General features: G+C 39.5%; 1 long non-coding RNA gene across 1 annotated transcript in view; it reads left to right on the top strand.

Moving 5' to 3' along the window:
• The window catches only part of LOC135051126 (uncharacterized), a 110,016-nt gene extending 88,007 nt beyond the window's left edge, over nt 1-22,009 (top strand). The window contains exons 2-4 of the long non-coding RNA XR_010242055.1: nt 13,571-13,643; nt 16,123-16,187; nt 21,190-22,009. This is a non-coding gene — a long non-coding RNA (uncharacterized LOC135051126). The remainder of the gene's footprint in view (nt 1-13,570; nt 13,644-16,122; nt 16,188-21,189) is intronic.
• The last annotated feature ends 249 nt before the right edge of the window (nt 22,010-22,258 follow it).

The following is a 22,258-nucleotide window of genomic DNA, read 5'->3' as shown; positions in this document are numbered from 1 at the left end:
ACATGGTTTTGCCCATTAGCTAAAAAATTTGCTGCTATGATCAACTCTGAATTACCCCCTTGGTCAGGCAGACTCTGACAGTGCCAGTTACATCAGATTGTAAGCTGCCTTTAAGTCACAGACAGAAGTGAATCAAATCATAAATAATGTACAGCTGTCTGTTACTTAGAGGCAGTATGTGGCTGTGATCACCAGCACTGATAGATGGCAAGACTATACCTTCCAACTGTACCTTTTTAGCAGGTTCAGTAACTTTTTTTTATGGTCTGTACCGATTAGTGGCTCTCCAAACTTCCATTAAAAGTATAGGAAAATGGACATGACCACGCCCCCTTTATCTGTGGCCACGCCCCCTTTCAAATTTGTACCAATTTTTATGTATAAAATGTTGGAGGGTATTCAAGACTCCTCTATTAGCCCAGCACACACAAGGTCAGCCCTGTCTCCTTAAAGTAAGGTACAGATCCCTCAGGCAATGGGACCCACCTTGCTCTCTGCAAGTCTGCATTGGGTCATTCATCCAACATTGGGCCTTATTCAGATCTGATCGCAGCAGAAAATTTGTTAGCTAATGGGCAAAACCATGTACACTGCAGGGGGGGGGGTGGCGGATATAACATGTACAGAGAGAGCTAGATTTGGGTGGGGTGTGTTCAAACTGAAATCTAAATTGCAGTGTAAAAATAAAGCAGCCAATATTTACCCTGCACAGAAACAAAATAACCCACCCAAATCTAACTCTCTCTGCACGTTATATCTCCCCCCCCCCCCTGCAGTGCACATGGTTTTGCCAATTAGCTAACAAATTTGCTGCTGCGATCTGATCTGAATTAGGCCCATTCCTCAAAATGGCCTGTGGGAGGCCTGGGGATAACTCATTACTGGTCTGGGCAGCAGTGAGCCCCTTAGTCCTCAGGGGCCACCTGTGCAATGCACCTGCTGCATCAATGGTAGTTCTGCCACTGCCTCTTATAGTAGAATTATATTATGTGCTCTTGACAAAAAGGCCTATATGCATTGTATCTTTAAATGTTTTTGAAAAAAATCATATTTTATTTAAGTTATATTCGCTACAAACTCTTACTTTATGTTTTATTACATAGCTTCTGTTTGCAAAGTTTACATTATTATGATGAATGAAATATAATTTTAAGGCACTAAATTAGATTTAACGTGAACTGTGTTTTCAAGTCAGGTGAAAATTGTTTCTTAACAGGTTTTAAATGTGTGTTTGTAATGATGACCTATCTGATATCCACTTAAAATTTCCTAGTGTACAGTATGTAAACATTAAAAATAAAATAATATCTGTCTATAAAGTACACAAAGAAACTAAGTAACCCTTGCATGCACATGGCATTAATACCACTTTCAGACAGAAATGTCTGAAAGTCCCGGTAATTTGCTGATTAACACGGGTATTTCGTCTGTGTGCAAGGGTCTACCCGGGTCGAAATTCCCGGGTCTCCAACCCTGGTAAATTCCTGGTCCGAAGTCCTGGGAATTTCAACCCGGGTTGACCCTTTCACACAGAAAAAGGACCCGTGTTTTCGGTAAATTACCGGGTGTAACTTCTTCACCCGAGAATTTGCTTTCCTGTGTAAAAGGGGTATAAATATACTTTTCCTTACGATGTTTCTAATGAGGTATACTTCTGCATTAGCACCCTCTCTGCAATTACAGCAAGGACAACACCTAAAGTGTTTGCATAGTTTTGTAGGTTTGGCATGAAAACTTGGAAGATACAGACTGTGGCTTCAGTCTCGCCAAAAAGCCTCGTTTGGTGTGCCAGGTGTGTGATTCCACCTCACAGAATGCCTGTTTCACTTAAAATGTGCATTTTATTCACAGCTATAAAACAACTGGCGGTGATAAACCTGCGTAGTTAGATGTCACTAATCAATTTGATGTTAGATAATTGGTTATCTGTGTGCTATTGATCCTGATTCTGTGCAAAGAGGTTACAGTGTGAGCAGCTGCATCCTTACCTCACACCAAGTCGTGTAGTGTTTCCTGTGTAACTTTGTACAGTACGGGATATGGTCATTAGATCGACCACACTTAGGTCGACAGTCATTAGGTCGACCACTATTGGTCGACATGCATTGGGGTGACATGGTCACTAGGTTGACATGGAAAAAGGTCGACATGCATTTTATTTTATTTTTATTTTTTTTCTCCATTTTTTGAATTTTATCATACTTTACAATCCACGTGGACTATGATTGGGAACAGTAACCTGTGCTGAGCACAGCGAGGCACTTAGCCCAAAGCATGGCTAGCGAATGTCTGTGCGTGTACATGTGGTAGGGAATATAGACTGTAAGCTCCACTGGGGCAGGGACTGATGTGAATGGCCAAATATTCTCTGCAAAGCGCTGTGGAATATGTGTGCGCCATATAAATAACCGGTAATAATAATAATAATGGTGAGCGAAGCGAGCCATGCGAGGGGACAGAGTGCACTAATTGGGGTTCCCCGTCACTTTACGAAGAAAACAACACCAAAAAAGTATAAAAAGAATCTTGTGTCGATCTTTTCCATGTCAACCTAATGAAAATGTCGACCTAGTTACCTTGCCGACCAATAGTGGTCGATCTAATGACTGTCAAACTAAGTGTGGTCAACCTAATGACCCATACCCGTACAGTACATACTAATTCCTATGCAATGAAAGATGAAGCCTAGTGTTCCTGGTACACTGTAAGTGGCTTTTCGCTGTGTCTGTGGTGCATATACTGTAATATGCAAAATTGAAAGAAAAAGACAGTACACTATGGGCTTTATTCAGGTTTGTTAGCAAACTAAAAAAGCAAGCATCTGGGTAAAACCAAGTTGCACTGCAGGTGGGGCAGATGTAACGTGCAGAAAGATTTAGATTTGGGTGGGGTATGTTCAAACTGATATCTAAATTGCAGTGTAAAAATTAAGCAGCCAGTATTTAGCCTGCACAGAAACAATATAACCCACCCAAATCTAACTGTCTCTGCACATGTTACATCTACCCCACCTTCAGTGCAACATGGTATTGCCCAGTTGCTTGCTTTTTTTGTTTGCTAACAATCCTGAATAAGGCCATATATATCTAGGAGCATCTGAGTTGTGCTGGATGTCTTGTGCTGTATGGTGTATAGATGCTACTGTAGTTGTATATAGATCTGTGTGATATGCAGATATATTATAAAACTGTAAAATATGGTTACAAATATAATAAGTCCTTGACATGAAGTGGTTATGTACCACTTGTGAACTGTGATTATAAGGGCTGCCATCAGAAATTGTAGGGCCCGGAAGAGATTGAATAGATAGAGTTCAACTCATCCTCCCGCCAGCCTCCAACCTGAAGGGCACAGAGGTCCAATGAGCTATATCGTACAGAACAAGCACATGCTGTGATGCTCCTTTGCACATGACACACAAACACACACACACATACAATTTTTGTATATATATATACAGTATATGTTCATATGTATAGCATATGAATGTACGGCACTCTGGACTCCTTAAATGAGGTATACGGTCAGCCCCCTCTGCTGTAGTCGACGTTTCAATTTTAATAAATTTTCCTCAGAGCCTTTCCTGTCATACTGATATCTGCACCAGAGTTTTGACTGAATAAAGTATATGAAAAATACAAAGCATATCATTAGAAATATCTGCTTTGCATTATTCTAATCACTTTTTTTTCTTTACTTTTTATTTGTACAAGAAGAAAATGTTAATATAATGCAAAAAAGACAATTGCACAATAAAGGTGATATACATTTTCCATAATTTTTAGAAAAACAGAAACTTTGTTGAAGTAAAGAACCTAACAGAGAGGCAGAGAAAGCAAAAGAAAGAGGGGAAAAAAGGGGCAGGTAAGGAGAAATAGGAGAAGACAAAGAGGTCAGTGTCATTTAAAGAGAGTAGGGATTACAAGGTGAAACAATATGGAGTATACAGCCAAGGTAGTGCTAATAGAGCAAGAATGATAACTTACATTAATGGTAGGAAAGACAGATTGAGGGAGGACTCAGGGTCAGCCCATCAAATGAGGCAGGAGATTTCAGTCAGATTCAGTCAACTGATATTGAGATCAATGAGGCATCGTAAGCATCCATAGTCAACTTTGTGGTGGCAATCATGTAAGTAACTTAAAAGTAAAAGTATTTTTTTTCAATGTTTGCGATGAACCAGATATAGTTATATAGGGCAGGAATTGTAGGAGCATTCAGAGATTTCCAATTTCTGGCTATTAAAGATTTAGCTGCAGCTAGAATGTGCAAAAATAATTTAAGGGCGGATCAATATCTTGAAAAGGGCGCGCCAATAAAAATACCCATGGGTCTAAAGAAATCGGAAAGACCAGAGAGAGATTTCAAAACTCCAAGTACTTTATTCAAAAATGGAACAATGTGGGGACAGGTCCACCATATATGGAGAAGAGTTCCACTCTGACCACAACTCCGCCAACACACAGGAGTAGCAGAAGGAAACAACTTGGATAATTTATCAGGAGTATAATACCATTTATAGTAGAGCTTATAGGATGTTTCTTTAATTTGGGTAGAGATCAAACTTTTAGCAATCCCCTCTCTTATCTCCTCCCAACAAGAATCAGGGGGCGTGCCAAGGTCCCTTTCCCACTCCTGCTCATGGCGTGTTCGCGTGACAGAGGTAACATCAACCAAAATAGAATATACTTGAGAGATCATACCATTGCGCAAAGGGTCCCTAGTACAAAGAAGTTCAAAGGGGGTAAGATCCCTTCTAACATCAGGTTGAGGTAATGATAAAAGAAAGTGGCGGATTTGGAAAAATTCAAAAAAGGGCGGGGATAAAGAAGGGAACTTATTTTTTAATATCAGCTAATGTTGCCCAAGAATCCTGGGAGTTAAGGTCATACACCAGACGTATCCCAGCTTTGTGCCATAATGTAAAACACAGGGGAGATTCTCCAGTGGGAAAGGCAGGCTTGTCTCATAGTGGGGTGAACGGTGAAGGGGCAGAGGATAACCTATACTTAGTTAAGGAGTAATTCCATAGTGAGAGATGAAATTTAAGAGAGGGAAGAGGATTCAAATGGGAGAGCCTAAAACTCTTATCCAAACCTCATATAGAGGACATAGATCAGATTCCCAGGGAATAGGTTTCCAGATCTATCCAGGATATAGAGCCCAGGGGAGCAAAGGAGGTTGCAAGTTGACTCAAATGGCTAGTTAAGTAATATAGCTTGATATCAGGGAATCCTCTTCCCCCCACCTGGGGAAAATTCTCCATGTACAAAGTAGCATAATGAGAAGTGATAAACACTCCTAAGTATTTAATTTTACATGCTTGCCAGTTAAATTTATAGGAAGAGTGGAGACAAGCTTTTGATACAGAAGAAATATGCAACAACATGGCCTCAGACTTAGTAAAATTAATTTTATACCATGACAATTTCCCATATTCGTCGGGATGGGAGAGAGGATTGTGATTGAGTAAGGGAGAGTAAAATATCATTGGCAAATAACGAGATTTTGAAGTCCTGGGAGCCCACTTTCACCCCTCGAATGCTGTCTGAATGTCTAATCAGAGCAGCAAAGGGCTCAATGACCATCGCAAATACCAGGGGTGAGAGAGGGCATCCTTGCCTTGTACCATTAGAAAGCGGAAAAGGGGCAGAGAGGATCCCATTTGTGAGAACTCTAGCTATTGGGGAGGAGTATAACGCCGAAATGCCTGTTAGAAATTCCGCTGTTGTACCAAATGCTTGTAGGGTATGAAATAAAAATGGCCAAGAAACGCGATCAAACACTTTTTCAGCGTCAAGTGAGAGGATGATAGATGGGTTTTGTCTATGATTTAAGATCTGGATGAGATCTATCACTCTTCGAGTGTTATCCCTTGCCTGACGACCAGGAATAAAACCAACCTGATCATAATGAATCAGGACAGGGAGAACAATATTCAGTCTTAAAGCCAAATTCTTAGCATAAATTTTAATCTCTAAATTTAGTAGTGAGATTGGCCTATAATTAGCACACACACTCATTAGCATTACTCTGGCTTCCAAAATAGTCTCGGCAAGTGAAGTACCATGTAATACCGCGTTAAGCAGAATTTTCAAATGTGGGAGCAGAATAGGGGTAAATTTCTTATAATAAGAGGCTGAAAAGCCATCTGGGCCCGGAGCCTTAGATGGCTTTTGACCGCTTAGAACCAAAGATATCTCTTAATCTGATATATCTCGATTTAACCCTAAAGAAGCATGTTCTGACAGTCTAGGCAGGTGAGTTCGCTGTAGACATAATAGTATCTGAAGGAACAGGGTCCAATTTATCAATATTCAAATTATAGAGTTCAGCATAGTAATCTTGGAATTCCTGATTAATAACTTCAGAGGAATATGTCACTATGCCAGATTTAGTGTTTAATGCAAGAATATTGCATTAAATATTGAGTCTAGATGCCAAAATTCTATAATTATATTTATATCACCAATTATATCACCATTTTCAGAAAAAGTCTGTTTAAGTATCTTGAGAGTTTTCGCTGTGCGTTCTGATAGAGAAAGTGAAATCTCAGATTTACCTCTATCACCATTTTCAGAAAAAGTCTGTTTAAGTATCTTGAGAGTTTTCGCTGTGCGTTCTTATAGGGAAAGCGAAATCTCAGATTTACCTCTAAGTAAAAGCTCAAGATTCGCTTTTGAGGGGTCGAGTTTGTGTTGCCTTTCAAGCAATTGAAGTCTAGATGTTAGGGAGAGAAAGTGAGATTCTCTGTTTTTCTTAAACCTACAGTAGAGGCTTGACTGATAAGGTGGCCACGTAAGACGGCCATATGGCCCTCCCACAATGTGATAGGGGAAGTTTACGGTAAATTATTAAGAAGGAAATATTCCGTTAGATACAGATGTGTCCACTTACATCTTTGCTTTTGTACAAATTTGGCACAACATGTAAAACACGGCTAAGCTGTTTTTCAAGAGTAGCGAGTGGATGAATTTTTTAATTTTTGTTTGCCATAATAGAATATGTATTCAGTAACATATTAAAGAAGCAAATTAAGAAAAATCACAAGGCATGGCTAAATCTCTGAGTCTATAGCATGCAAAACTGTGCCATACATGGTGGGATATAGCAAAGATGTATGTGGACACATCTGTAGGTCTTGATTCGTTCAGTGATCTCTGGGTTATGGAGAAGGGAGTCATTTATCCTCCAAAAAGTAGGAGTGGGATGTGGAACTATAGACACAAGGTCCACTGATATTGTGCAGTGGTCCAACCAAATCATAGAGTGAATATGGGCAGATTTAAGTTTAAAAGATAGGTCTCAGCTAAGAAGAATCATATCATTTCTAGAGTAGGAGTTGTGGACAGAAGAGTAAAATTTATAATCTCTAGTTGTAGGTTCCATAAGGCTATATGACTCATACAACAAGTTGTGTTTTAAGAGAGTGAGTAAAGTCAGTGATGCAGAAGAGGGAGTCTAAGAAATAGCAGGAAAGGTAGATGAAGATCTATCAATAGAGTTATTAAGCAATTCATTAAAATTGCCTGCTATGATAATTTATCCTTTACATATCCTGGCTAGATGGGCATCAAGTCTTTTGAAAAAGGAAGTTTGATTTTGGTTTGGGGCATAAATATTGACTAAGGTACATAATGTGTTATTAAGTTTCCCAACGAGAATAAGCCATCTACCTTCTTTGGTGGGAATTCAAATGTTTGAAAAGTCGGTTGGGTGTCTGTTTTTTCCTGTCTATTAGATAGGAAAAAAACAGACACCCAACTGACTTTTCAAACAATTGAATATTCCTCGTTGTCTGCATGGGCGTTCATTTGTTCAAAAGTTAAATGGGAAGCAATCATAATAATTGAGACTCCTCTCTTTTTTGTTTAGAATCATATGCAAGAAAGGTGATGGAGAAAGATTTAGACTTCAGTTCTGGATGAAAAGGGCTTTTTAAAATGAGTTTCCTGCAAGAAAATCAGATTACTTTTAGAGTGCTTGAGCGAAATATAGAGCTTGGTACGTTTGGAGGGGCTATTCAAACATTTGACGTTTTGTGAGTAAAATCTAAGAGCCATGAAATTTGTCTTTTTGGGTCGCCCTGAGTCCTCCCACCGGAGTCCAGATAGCTGTAAGAAAGCATAACAGAAATATTAAAAAATACATCGAGAACTGTTTCACACAATAGATCAAGTGACCATAAAGAAAAAAAGAAAAGAGTAATACAGATAGAGTTTGGGGAAGTTGGGAGAAGGGGGAGGAGTGGAAACCAGAAGGTAGTACATCTGGTCCAACTTGCCGGTCAGGGAAGAATAGAAAGAAGTCACAAAGTGACAGCGACCGGAACTGGGTGTAAAACCCAATAGAGGGTACATGGCCTAAGAAGCCCAGGGGCATCAATAAGACTAAATTCCCGGAGGTAAATTTCCAGAGCTAGGGCCAAATTCAATTAAAGAAAAACATTGCAATAAAGGATCAAGAAATCTAGGGATATATATCCAATTCCCTACTACAGATTGTTTTGTCACAATAATATGCAGAGCGTTTACAACTGAAATCCAAAACGGTAAAGGAACTGAGAGTAATAAAAACAGTGGTGAATAGACAGTTCCTAAATACACAGGTAAACCTCTTTCAGGAGGAACTGCATCCGTAACATAACCTAACAAACATAGAACCATGAATACAAAATTTGCACTGGTAATAGCATTAGAAGGTGATAAGGAGAAACAAAGGACAGAAGAAAAACACATTGTATAAATATGCTATACATGAGACAATTGCAAAGGAAGGCAGGGTCAAACATTGAAAAAGTTTAAATACAATCAGGTCAGGGGGCCAGCTGAAGCCAATTTTCTTGTAGATGGCACCTTCGACCAGTCTCGGTCCAGGGATCGGCGTGGAGTGGCGACTGACTCAGTGAGGGGAGAATTTTGTTTCTTAGACGGTGGATCACTGGTGGTGGACGGAAGCAATAGGCCCAAGGTGTCTAGAAGGCGATGAGCTTCTTCCAGGTTCTTAGCTGAGAGAAGGCGGTTTTGATGCTTTTCTCACAGGTGAAATCATCAACAGGGTGCTGGCACCCTCTCAGCCCTTCATTAGTATCTGCTGTAACCCCCTGATGGTGGCACTGGTGATATTAGTTAGGTAAATCAAAGTTGAAGAAACAAATTTATGGAATAGGTCTGCTCTCCTTCATATAAAGTTCCTTTGTGTGACATTAGTAGCTCTTCTGTCACAGAATAGGGCGGGACTGTCTAAAATGAAGTTGGAAAATTTAGACCATCTGACAGCACCATTGCTGGAAAAGGTGAAAGAAGAATGTTTATTTTTTAAGTTACCTGTAATAATTACGTGAACTGATTCATGCTTTGTGATAATCTGATAATATGAGCTATGATAATAGCAATACCTTATAATCAATCACTATCTGCATCTTTCTAACTCCCTGTTTTAAAAATCTGCATTTTTCACTTTAGTGTAGACATGGAAAGACAGCCCTCTCTCACCAAGTAACAAATTAAACAGATTAAGAAATTGATTTTACCTTTTCAGATTTTTGGCTTTCTAGTAGTGTTTTTTTATTTGTCCTTTCTAAGACATGTAGAACATCTGCCATTAAAGATCTCTAAAGTGATTTGTGTTTTCCACAAATTCATCTTCATCTAAATTGACACGTCTTTATTTGTTTCTGTTTCAAAGAAATTCACAAAGATGCAAGAAGTGGCATTTATGTCCTAAAGAAAAATACAGCACTTGGGTGTACCTGATTATCTCTTTCAGAATTGTTGGAGCCCACATTTAAGTAAAGACAGTAGGGGTAATTCAGACCTGATCGTTGCAGCAAATATGTTAGTAGTTGGGCAACACCATGTGCACTGCAGGTGTGGCAGATATAACATTTGCAGAGAGAGTTAGATTTGGGTGGGTTATTTTGTTTCTGTGCAGAGTACATACTGGTTACACTGCAATTTAGATTTCAGATTGAACACTTCACACCCAAATCTAACTCTCTCTGCACATGTTATATCTACCCCCCCCCCCCCCCCCACCTGCAGTGCACATGGTTTTGTCCAACTTTGCTGTTACCACCAGGTCTGAATTACCCCCATTGTTGTTAAATAATGATTTGGCTACATGGCAAATCTAAGACAGCTCTAGTTATTATAATATTTTCTAATAACTCTCATCTAGTTTTTACCCATAGCAAATGCAGATCAATACAACTTCCCTACCATGCACTACAGGCCACTGTAGCAGAATAAGCATCTTAAGCCTTGTTTCCAGTAAATCTGTGTACTGGAATGTGTCTTAGCATGTCTGGCTATAGTTCATCTGCTCTTAAGCCTCGACTGACTCTCAGTCAGCCAATATAAGCCAAACCCTTCCCTTCAAACAGATTCCTTCTAAGACAAGAACACACACGCCATGCTATCTGCCCATTATTTCCACGCAAAGCCTCAATAATGCTTCTGGCAGAATTTTTTTCCCCTCTCTCTTCTTTCATCCTAGTTAGCAATTTACTGCTCCAGCATGTTTGCTGACTGTCTTTAAGTGTGCACAATCCACACCCTGCACTGGTCATTTTGAGGTGCCTTTTATGGAGAATTATTTTACTGCAAGATTTCTCATCAATAAATGTTTATTATCTGCTCCTTTATTTATGTTATTTGTTATTACTGCAGGCTGCTGCAAATTAAAAAATATTCACAGTGTCACTGATTATGGATCCCATTGTATATACCAGAATACCACATGTTTGGGAAGCAATAATTTAAAACAAAAAATAAACTTTTTTAATTGTTTTGCTCAGTTAGTTGACATCTTAGAAGATGGCTTATTCTGATATGCTACAGTACATAAAATAATTAATTTGTGCTCACTAAGGGGCCTATTTATCAAAGTGCCTGGCCCCAGTTCTGCATGTTGGCTGCATATCGCCTGTCATCAGTGTCGTCATCAGAAGGGTGCTGCCCGCACCCAGGTATAACCCATAGGGGGAAGGGGACCCCAAATTTCCGGCTCCTCCCTAGTAATAGGATCCGGGTGCTGCAGTGTGACTGTCTCCTGCAGCACCCAGCTCCTGTCATAGAAGAGTAGCCGACAGTGCAGGAAGACTGCCTCAAGGGGCAGCCCAGTACAGTCCAGCATCTCTTTATATGTCCATGCCCCCTTGTGAGGCCATGCCCCCTCTTTATACGGCCATACCCCCTCTTTATACGGCCATGCCCCCTTTTCAGTGCAAGCACGCATTGGGTGCACAGGGAGATCCAGAGAGCACACTGGGTGTCCTCACACCCGGTGATGCCTCTGCCTGTGATCATTTAAAACACATGTTCAAAGCCCTCATAATATTTCTGGAGACATTATCAGACTCTAACATCTTTCAGCTTTTTTATGTCATTTTCAGATGTGTTAGCCAACTGACCTCCTCTCCTTTATATAGGAAGAGGTTCAAGATTGCAAACAGGGATTCACTTAAATTCCTCTGCCTAGCCTCACCTCACCTGTGGAAGGCTGCTACACTTGTGGTTCCTCGCAGTTCCGTCACTAAAAAGGATAGCTGCTTTGTCAGCATTGCGACTGCATCTATATCAAGCCCAATATTACTTAATTATGATTCATTCAAATAAGCATCAGATCCATACATTATGATTGGTAATTATCACATTGAGAAAGTCAACACTTTTTCCAGCCTATAGTTTGATCTTACTAGAATATTGACTGGTTTGTTTATTATTTAGTAATGCCTTTCATTATTATCATTTATAGGGTGTGGATCAGAAGACTGACAATAAATAGGTCGACAGTCAATAGTTCAACACCATATAGTTGACATGCATTAGGTCGATGGTCAAAAGGTCAACATGGAAAGGGTAGACAGTACAGGAAGTTGACAAATACAAAAGATTGACAATGTCAAAAGGTCAACATAGAAATGGGGGACACAAAAATAGTCAATGGAAATTTTTTTGTTATATTTAATAATTTCTAAGACAAATGAGAGAAAACGTGTATCCTCGTGCTTCACTTACCTAGGTGCCTATTCCCAATCTCCACGTGGATGGTAAATAATGAAAAAGTTGAAAAAAAGAATCGAATTTTGTGTTGACTTTATGTGTTGACTATTGTCATGTTGAACGTTTCAACCTGTTGATCATTTGTACCTGTCAACCTTTAGTACCAGTCAACCTAATCCATGGCCCCCATATGGTGTCAACCTATTGACTGTCGATCTATCATCAGGAACCTCTTTTTACATAACTATTTCTGATGTACATAAGTTCAGGTAATCATATTGCTACAAAATAAAGTATATGTTACATAAACTATTTGTGCTACCAAATATACAACACTGCAACTTTGTACATATATGATTTGTGCTTCCACATATACAACACTGCATCATTGTACATATATGATTTGTGCTTCCACATATACAACACTGCAACATTTTTTATTTAAAAAGTCACTAAATATATGTTCTCTTACATGAATGTATTCCCAGAAATCTCAATTAGTGTGTTTTTTGCTACAAAATTGAAACCATGATCTTAATGAGAAAAAGTAATATTGTCTTTTTAGTTTTACTTAAAAGTAAATTTAAGATATGCTGTGATACAGAATATATTTTCAGTGACAAGGAATATGTATGCTACAGTCCATAGCTATGTGATCATCTGAATTTTGTGTGACTTTTTTGTTACAAAAATATTTGTACTACAAAATAAATTCTGTATTGTGATTCACAAATAAATGATAACTATATATATAAAATCAGTTCTGTGGACTAAAAATTAAAATGACAATGGGCTGTTATTGTTTCCTGGTGTCTAGACTGGTGATCAAAAGATCAGGTAAGTTTAAAAGAATTTCTGTGAAGGGGCATTTTCATTTGTCTAGAACTTGCATTAACTGACCCCTATCCTAAAGTCTGGACAGGTTGCCACAAGCGCTATCTGTATGTTCCACAACGCACAATGCTAGAGTGTGCAATATGGTAAAATAAAAAACATTGCTTGCCGCCAATGAAGCACAACCAAAATACCATCTAAAGGATTCTTGTGCTGAAGAACTTACAGCCATTTAAATGTCCCTGTGATGAAAGGCAACAAGAATAACATGCACAGGCTTGCTGACCTTTTACGGTGTAAGAATCTAACATTGTTTTTGAAAGACTCATTTTGGTTAAACACACTAGGAGTACAAATACATAATCCCATAATTGTCATAAATGTCTTTACATTTTTAAAATATTACTATGTACAACACATTGTTTACTGTATAAGTTAACAGTAATTTTAATGTTTGTTTGACTTACATTTTGTCATTCAGTTTATCTGAATCATTATTATGCTGGGATTTTTGTGACAATGATGCTAATGCATATTTTGGTTGCATATTCCATGTCATTAATTGTGTCAATCAGTTACTCAGTGCTCCGAGTTCCACAAAATTGCCAAGTGATTCATGCCCTCTACCCTTTTGTATAATATTTAACTGGCAATGCAACCTTTGAAATAAAGACATTTGTGTGGTGAAATAAGGACACAAATTTTATTTAAATTTGCATTTGTTTCAACAGTGGCACTAAAGCAACACCGGAAGAAACCAGTTACGCTTTCCAGAGATTGCTGCATGTGGCACATCACAGCCAGGTGCGGTTTAATAGAGGAGAGAGAAACATATATGCCATGACTACTTTAGCTTAGTAATGGGGAGCACTCCAGCTGCTGTGCAACTATACTTACCAGCATTCCCTGTCACAGTTTTGCTGATAAAGCATGCTAAATTCATGGCAAGGCATGCTGGGATGTGTAGTTTCACAGCAGCTGGAGGGTGACATATTGCCTACCCCTGGCCTAGGGGATTATTCAGGGTTGTTAACAAACCAAAAAAGCACACAAATGGGCAAAATCATGTTGCATTGCAGGTGGGGCAGATGTAACATGCATAGATATTTAGATTTGGGTGGGTTATATTGTTTCTGTGCATGGTAAATACTGGGTGCTTAATTTCTACACTGCAATTTAGATTTCCATTCGAACACACCCCACCCAAATCTAAGGGTGTGTACACATGGTGAGATATTTTCTTTCGATTTTGACTATATAGTCAAAATCGCAAGAAAAGTTAGTGCAGACCGCAAGGTGAATTCGATCCCGATGCGCGGTCCCGCCAGGTCGGCATCGCAAGAAAAAATAGACTGTGCAGGCAAGTCAATCCTTGCTAGATCGGTGTACTATCTAGTTCATCTCACATGTCAATGACATCTCACATAAGCCAAAATTTCACATATGCCAAAATCGTAAGCACACATAGTCCATATTTCAAAAAAAGTTAGTCAAAATCTGTGCTATCTGGGCTCCAGGGAGTTCAAGGGAAATCGCAAGTGAAAATCGGACATAGCAAGGATCTCACCGTGTGTACACACCCTAACTCTCTCTGCGTATGCTATATCTGTCCCGCCTGCAGTGCCAACGTGCTTTTACCCAATTGCTAACTTTTTTGGTTTGCTAACAAACCTGAATAATGTCCTTAGTGTATAAAAGGCCAATTAGACAGATCACCTTGACCTATTTGTGAAAAAACAAACTGCCAAAATAGCAAAGAAAATTCATTACTCCATTCACTTTTTTTGTTACAATGTTTATTTTGCCATTTTGTTTGCCTATATGTAATTATTTGTCTCCTTTTCATTTATATTTTTGTGTTTTGTTATTTCTGTAGAAAATAGGTGCAAGTTTCTCTTCACTTCACTTTGTATTCCAATTGTATTTTCATAAATTTGTCTTACACTGAGTGCACCATTTAAGATGAAAAGTTTGTTTAGCAAGAAATTCGTTAAGGATTTTAACAATTTCAATCAATAATGCAAAAAAATCTCAATAGACATATGCAAAATAAAAAAACAGTTTAGGTCTAGGTGATAAAAGGTGCATAGAATCAATAGCAAAAACTTGTCTTCTTTGTTTTGTTTTACTGTGTTTGACAGGCCTACTAGATCACTTTTTCCCATCACAAACTTCACTGCACAACACATTTTTCACTTTTGTCTAAGTGAAAACAGAGATACCCTTGAGCAGAGTGTTCTAATGCAATGAGGGGTAATGAAAGTGATTAAACAGAAACATACTGATAGGTACTTTCTGCAGGGATATGGTTCTCGAAAATGCACAGAATACTCATGCTCCTGTGAAATGAAGGAAAATTGTAGTATCAATTCAATAATCAGTCTTATTAAATAAGGCCCAAAGTTTGCAATCTCTGGAGATTTTGACCAATTTCTGCATTTGTGGCAACTATAGCTAGTGAAAGCAACATTTGGTGGTCAATGTGGACCATGCATGCCAGCAGGGCACGGAGATCTTTGAAAACATGTTGAAACATCTGATTGCCCAAAATGTAAAATAAATTAAAAATGCTTTAACTGCTTATTAATTGAAGTTTAGGATGGTATCCAATTAGCCCCGATTATTTTTCTCCTGAAAACAAAATGGGTTGATTTTTAACCAATGGTCATTATTGGGCTATCCAATTAAGGCCTGTTTTAGGGGATTTTGGAAAAAAATGTGATAACATATGGGATATGGGATAAGTATCCGGACCCAATTATTATCACAGTTCTGAAGGCTGCATATCGGGGATTATGCTTCACGTGCCTGAGGCATGCAAAGCATAATCCCCAATAACTGCTGGGTATCGAGGCTAACTGGAAAGCCCCCGGTGAAGCCATAAGATATGGTAAGTTATCATAGCTAATTCGATACCGTCCCTAGTTGGATTTACAGTAGCTCACGATTGTTCATCTATATAAATCAGAGATCTTCCTTTCTATTTAGTCATCTACTGAATACCTTACAGTACAGTTTGTATTTACCATAATGTTTATTCTGCCTCAATTACAACCTAGACAACCAATATTATCCAATATACAGTGTGTCTATGTGTATATATATATATATGTATGTATATATATATATATATATATAGTCACTATAATGGTGGCATGTGGCACCGCAAACCACAATAATGAAGATTAAAAAAACAAGGTTTCTATATATGCAGTTCTTATATGTCCGTTGTAATTTAAAATATAGTTCTAGACTCAATCTAAGTACACCAACTTCTTTTCAGGATGGCTGCTTATCTCCAAGAGGCAACTGTTTCCATCGGCCTCACATGGTATCTGAAAGTGGAAGGTGAGAATAGCGCCCTCTGTTGTAGTATGTTATAGTTCTTATAAGTGAAGTCCCATCACCAGATTAATCACACCCTATAGAATAAAGGCATACCACATACGGTGGTAAGGAACCACTTGTTAATCACAGTTATTGCTTATTCCTTAAAAGCAAATTCCCTGCACAGCACTCACCGTCACATCTTGCCTCAGAGACATTTATCCCGATAAATAGCATTGATCATATAAATAGGAGAGAGAGAGAGAACAGGCACAATCGTGTAACACAGTTTTTAAACACTTTTAATGATAAAAGAATATATAAATGCCCGTACAATTAGATAAAAATCAAAACAGCTTATCTCTATAATCTCTTGGTCCCAGTAGAATAGATAGAGGTTTCAGTCTGGTCAGTATACTCTCAACGCATTTCGTTCATCAAGCATGCAGCTGGACTTCATCAGGAGTGTATAACCCCCATCCCCCCCCCTTCTCCCCTTGTACTGTATTTATGACCTCTGTAATTACTAAAATGAGTGGGCAGGTTTAACACCAATTTTACCATTGCCACATCACTCCCTGTTTCTGAAAACTGAAAGTGTATGTATTATCATGGCAATCACTTCCCCCATTGGCATGGGGCTGTCAGGTTTACATTAGTACAAGCATTTAGTTGACATACTGTGATGTGTTTTTTCAAACCAAAAACATGGCCACCGTACTCCTTCCTGTTCATGGATTGAGAAGTACGGAGTGTAGCCATGGTGATAAATAAACATCTCCTTTTAACAAGACAGAAAGTGTAATGGTAACCATAGTTACCACATTGTGAGTATTGTGCTCGATCCCTGTTTCTCAAATGGATGGTGCGCAGCTGCGACAATTAATGTCTGGAAGTGCGCACGGGGACCGGGAGAAGGTCGGTCACAATGCCATCTCCATGCCTCATGCACTCTGTCCCATCCATTGACCAAAGCCCCGCCTCCAATCACTATCTTTATTGCACAGTGGCAAAAATACTCAGGTGTATATTGCATTCAGTGTATATAAGCAAGGGATTCCCAACAACATCATCCGCAAAATCTTCCTTGTATGATTGAAGAAAAGTCAAAAGATGTTGCTCAGGTAATAATTGTTGTTCCAAGAGGGAGTTACAGTAGTATGAAAATCCATGTTATGCAAGAGTAAGTCATCAGCAAAAGCATGAAGTTTAAGTTTCTCCGAGGAACCCACAGTGATCCACCTGAATGCTGCCCAAGATTGCAAAATCCGTAACAGAGGATCGAGAGCAATATTAAATAGTTAGAGTGACAAGAGGCATCCTTGCCAAGTACCTTTCATCTATTTATTTATTTATTTTAAGGCACTTATTTTCCATTGGCATTTCTATAATGGGTGCAATGTGTGCGATGTACATGGGCCTCTGAGTCACATTGCACCCATGTTTTAATACTTACTTGTCCGCAGTCCCACAATGGCGCTGCATCCACAGCAAAAATCTCAGCCAAAATGGCAGAACACGGCAGGCACCATGTTTCCGGAGATCTGTGCATGTGCAGTAGACTCTGGCACAATGCCGGAGCCTACTGCCGCAGGGAGAGGAATCTGCACAGTGGCCTCCTCCTCTATTAGAACGCTCCTGCTTTTTCCTTGTTTCTATCTCAAGCAACAGCAATATTACAACCTAAAGTACATGATAAAATTGTTATTAGATTACTTTATTTGTTGTAAGAAGAATTCAGGCTCTGTACCCAGATCAGCTGAGATTCTTATTTATATAATTATTTATGGAAACACTATACTCCATAAATTCAGGTAATGTGGAGCCAGTAAACTCTGGAAAAAACAAATAACACAGAATTGCGTAGATTGTGGACTACTTCTTAAGCAACAGGAAGTGTGCATACATTGACATTTATATGAGATTTAGCAGACATGATGGTGCATGCTGTGCTTATGACTTCAGTCTTGAATTAGTGTGGCAGGTTCATCCTATGGATGGTAATAGTCAGTGTCTCTGGAGGGGTAGGGAACATGAAACATATTACATTTCATGCACTCATAGAGCTTTTCCATGTCCGAACATGCACATTTTCAAAGGGATCACAGGACACACTGAGATTCCAGTAAACTCAATTGCAAATAATATTTTACAGAAACATAGTGATGATTATGAGCATTTATATATACTTAGCTTTTGCAATGTTCTGTTTTGAAAGCAGTTGAATGCTCTGTTATGGGAACGTGTACTAAAACATTACAACTGAGTTGTTAACATTGCCTAGGTGCAACATCTGCATGAAACCCTAGTTACCACCGAGGCACTTGTTTTCATTGTCTGACTTGCATTAGACACATAGGCAAGGGCGTAGCTACCATAGGTGCAGGCAGTGCAGCTGCTATGGGGCCCGTCGCTGAGAGGGGCTCACCTTCCCTGTCAAAGTTACATGTGTTATATAAATTTTTCGCCATTGGGTGGTATATAGGGGTCCTTTAAAACTTTTCCCTTGGGGCCTGGCCTGCAATATATATATAGGTATGCCCCGGGACCTGCTCATTGTAGTGTGGTGTAAAATGAACTGGAGGGCATTTTATTGTTATATAATATGAAGCGGGGCACCGTAATGAGGCACAATATGAATGGGGTACTGTGCGGCATAATGTGTACTGGCAGCTCTGAAATGTGACATAGGGTGAACTTAAGCACTACTGCAATTCATAAAAGAAACTAGGGCACTACTATGGGGCATAACATTAAATAAGGCTCTACTATGATTCAGAAAATGAACTAGGACACTATTATAGGACATAAAATTAACAACTGCTGCAGAGAAGTGTCTCTCTAGAAGCATTGGGATGGGGGACCCTTCAAAATGTTGCTATGGGGCCAACAAAGTTCTGGCTACGCCCCTTCACATAGGGCCTAATTAATGTGGTTGTTGATACGATTGTTGTAGCAATCTTTTGCCGTCTGTAATTGCCACTATATGCTAATATTATAATATGGGCAGAAGCTTACCTGAACATAGGGACGCCCACTGCTACCTCCTCATTTCCATCCGACGGAGCACAACTGCAGAAACATCAGTACCATTGTCGCATATCGGGTCATCACGCAGATTGTAAACTCTTCTGAAGATGCACAGGCTGAGATGCTCTCCTGGGGGATGCAGACGGTTCTCCAGCAGCAAGTGAGATCGCAACTGCCAATTTTTGCACGCCCAGAAAATGCAGTCTGAACGTCCATGGCTTTATTGTGTACTACACTATGGGGGTTATTAAGAGTTGTTAGCAAACCAAAAAAGCATACTAATGGGCAAAACCATGTTGCACTGCAGGTGGGGCAGATTAAATTTGGGTGGGGGTATCTTCAAACTGAAATCTAAATTGCAGTGTAAAAATAAAGCAGCCAAATATAAATATCTCTGCACGTTACAGCTGCCACACCTGCAGTGCAACATGGTTTTGCCTAATTGATAACTTTTTTCTTGTTGCTAACAACTCTGAATAACCCCCTGTACGTAGAAATCTATGATTATTTTCTAAATAATTTATTAGTGTCTCTAATCTGTTATTTTACCCTAGTTCAGGACGTTGTCCAGTATGGGGGTTATTTAGTTTGGATCGCAGATTCTGCTAAAAAACAGAATCTGCAATCCTTTTTTTCACAAGCTGGCGGCCGGCCAGCATGTAGAATAGCTTGCCCAGTGGCTGTTAGCACAATTTGATGGCAGTTGCAGCAACTGTGGGCCACCACCTGCAGCCGCAGCTAGGCTGCATATACAGGAGGTCCGCCTCTATTTTTTAGATCAGAGTGGCTGCGTGTGACGTAGTGCCTCTTGTACACATTACGCAGCACAGTAGTGCTTCTTAATATACAATGCCCACAGTGGTGTCCCTTATACACATAATGTAATTTATTGAGTAGGTTTGTAATGTACTGAGATGCTGGAAAATAAACTGCTGAAATACAACTTTCTGTCCAACAGATGTCGCTTTTCCTAAACTGCACTGCGCATGCGTCAAATAGCCAATGAGGTTTCTGTAGCACTGCCAGCTGATTGGCTGATGGAACCTGTCATTCCATACACTACATTTCTATGCAATGCCATGGAGATGGCTAGGATGCTAAACACATAACTGTGATGGTACAAAGACACACAGACTGACACAGAAGTGTTCAATCAAACTTCTAGTCATTACTGCATATGGTATAAATTTCCTCAACATTCATCGGTACACATAGACAACAAGTGTGGCTGATCTTACAGCTCGCCACTGTGTACTAATGGTTAAGGTGAATGCTTTACATAGCTGTCACCTTGGTTCGAATCCTGTTAAAGAGCAATGTCATTTTGTAATCAATATTATTTATTTTCAATAAAGTATACTGTATTATTTTAATTTTAGTTTTGCATGTGGAACATTTGGTAGTCAGGACACAAGTTCACCATTCATCCCTATGAAATGCCAGTCATTGCTTGGACACTACACTGCACTGTGCATAGCAGCTTGCTTGATATACAGTGAACGCTAATCAGTACAGATAACTGTGGAGCAACGTAGTGTACACTAGTTAGATCTACAGTAAAGATGAGCGTCCAAGCCATCTCAGGTGGCATTGCATAGAAATGAATGGTAGGGGGAGGTGGGGATCCATGCAGTGAGTTCAGCACAGTACCCTTACATTGGTGACAACTAATTCATCTAATTTTATTGAAAGCTGTGTGCATGTCTTAACACCAGATAACATACTGTCGTACAGTACACTATGTAGACAGTAGCGATTGGACACCCCTGTACAAGCAAAATGGTGTGCTCCTGCAGCAGACACGTGTTTGTGAAGGCATAAAATGGGTAAAGGGGCACTAACTATGTCATTTACTAGTGAAATGGCTTGAAAGAGGGAACTAACCAAGTTTGAAAAGGGGATCATCGTAGCCTGCTCAATTGGAGGTATGAGTTTGAGAAGCATTGCAGATTTTAGGAAGGTTCCTAAATCCACTGTGTATTTTATCATTTAGCAGTCATTACAGGAATGCACTTGCCCTGGAAGAACCCCAAAACTGCAACCCAGGGACCAGAGAGTGCTAACCAGGGAGCTGAGAAAGAACAGGGTTCATCCCATGCATGCCAGTGCTCATAAGTTCAAAATGGCCACTAATGTGCCGGTTCAACAAGAACACTTTGTAGGGAGGCCCATGCACTTGGATATTGTGGGCGAGCAGCTGCTCATAAATCTCCAATAACAAAGAAAACTGCAGCCCAGCAGTTATGGTGGTGTAAAGTGAACAAAAATTGGACTGTGGAACAACGGTGGCGAGCATTATCGAGTGACGAATCATGGTTTACACTTTTCAGATCAGATGGACGTGTTTAAGTTTGCTGATTGCTAGGAGAATGTCTGATGCCAGAGTGTACAGTACTTACAGTAAAGCATGGAGGTGGTGGCATTATGCTGTAAGGCTGTTTCATCTGGTTTGGCATGGGTTCACTAGTTGTAATGCCTGGTCACATTAACTCTGATAAGAATAGAGATGTTCTCAATAATTCAGTGCTCCCTACATTGTGGCAGTTGTACTGAAACAAGAAATGTTTTTATCAGGAAAGCAATGCCATGCCATGTTTCCAGGGTGACGCTGGACTGGTATATATTCAGTAACCTGGATGGACTTGCCAGCTCAGAGTCCAGATCTTAACCCCACTAAGAACCTTTCGGATGAATTGGAGTGACAAGTGATTGCTAAGCCAAATCAACCTTCTTCAGTGTCACAGTTGGTCACTGTACTTAAAGCAGAATGGCAAAATATATCACCTGCTGTTGTCCAGAAACTTGTGGACAGTTTGCCAAAAAGGGTGTCTGCAGTAATCACTCCATGTGGTGGACCTACAAAGTTATGAAGTCAATAAAATCTTGTTGATCGATTTACTGTCAGTGTCCAATCTCTTTTGTCAACATGGTGTAGTACAAAAACGATGGTGGGGAAACAGCAGTAACCCTGCAAGTGGTCGGCGTGAATTCATCTCCTTTTGTTTTGAGAAAGTGTCCTTCTTTCACCTTTCCCCACAGCAAGCACAAGTTATAAGGAAGTC

Source organism: Pseudophryne corroboree, chromosome 2 (assembly GCF_028390025.1).
Source record: "Pseudophryne corroboree isolate aPseCor3 chromosome 2, aPseCor3.hap2, whole genome shotgun sequence".
Classification (NCBI taxonomy): Eukaryota; Metazoa; Chordata; class Amphibia; order Anura; family Myobatrachidae; genus Pseudophryne; species Pseudophryne corroboree.
The sequence above is the reverse complement of the archived record's forward strand: the minus strand, read 5'-3'. Positions and strand labels throughout refer to the sequence as shown.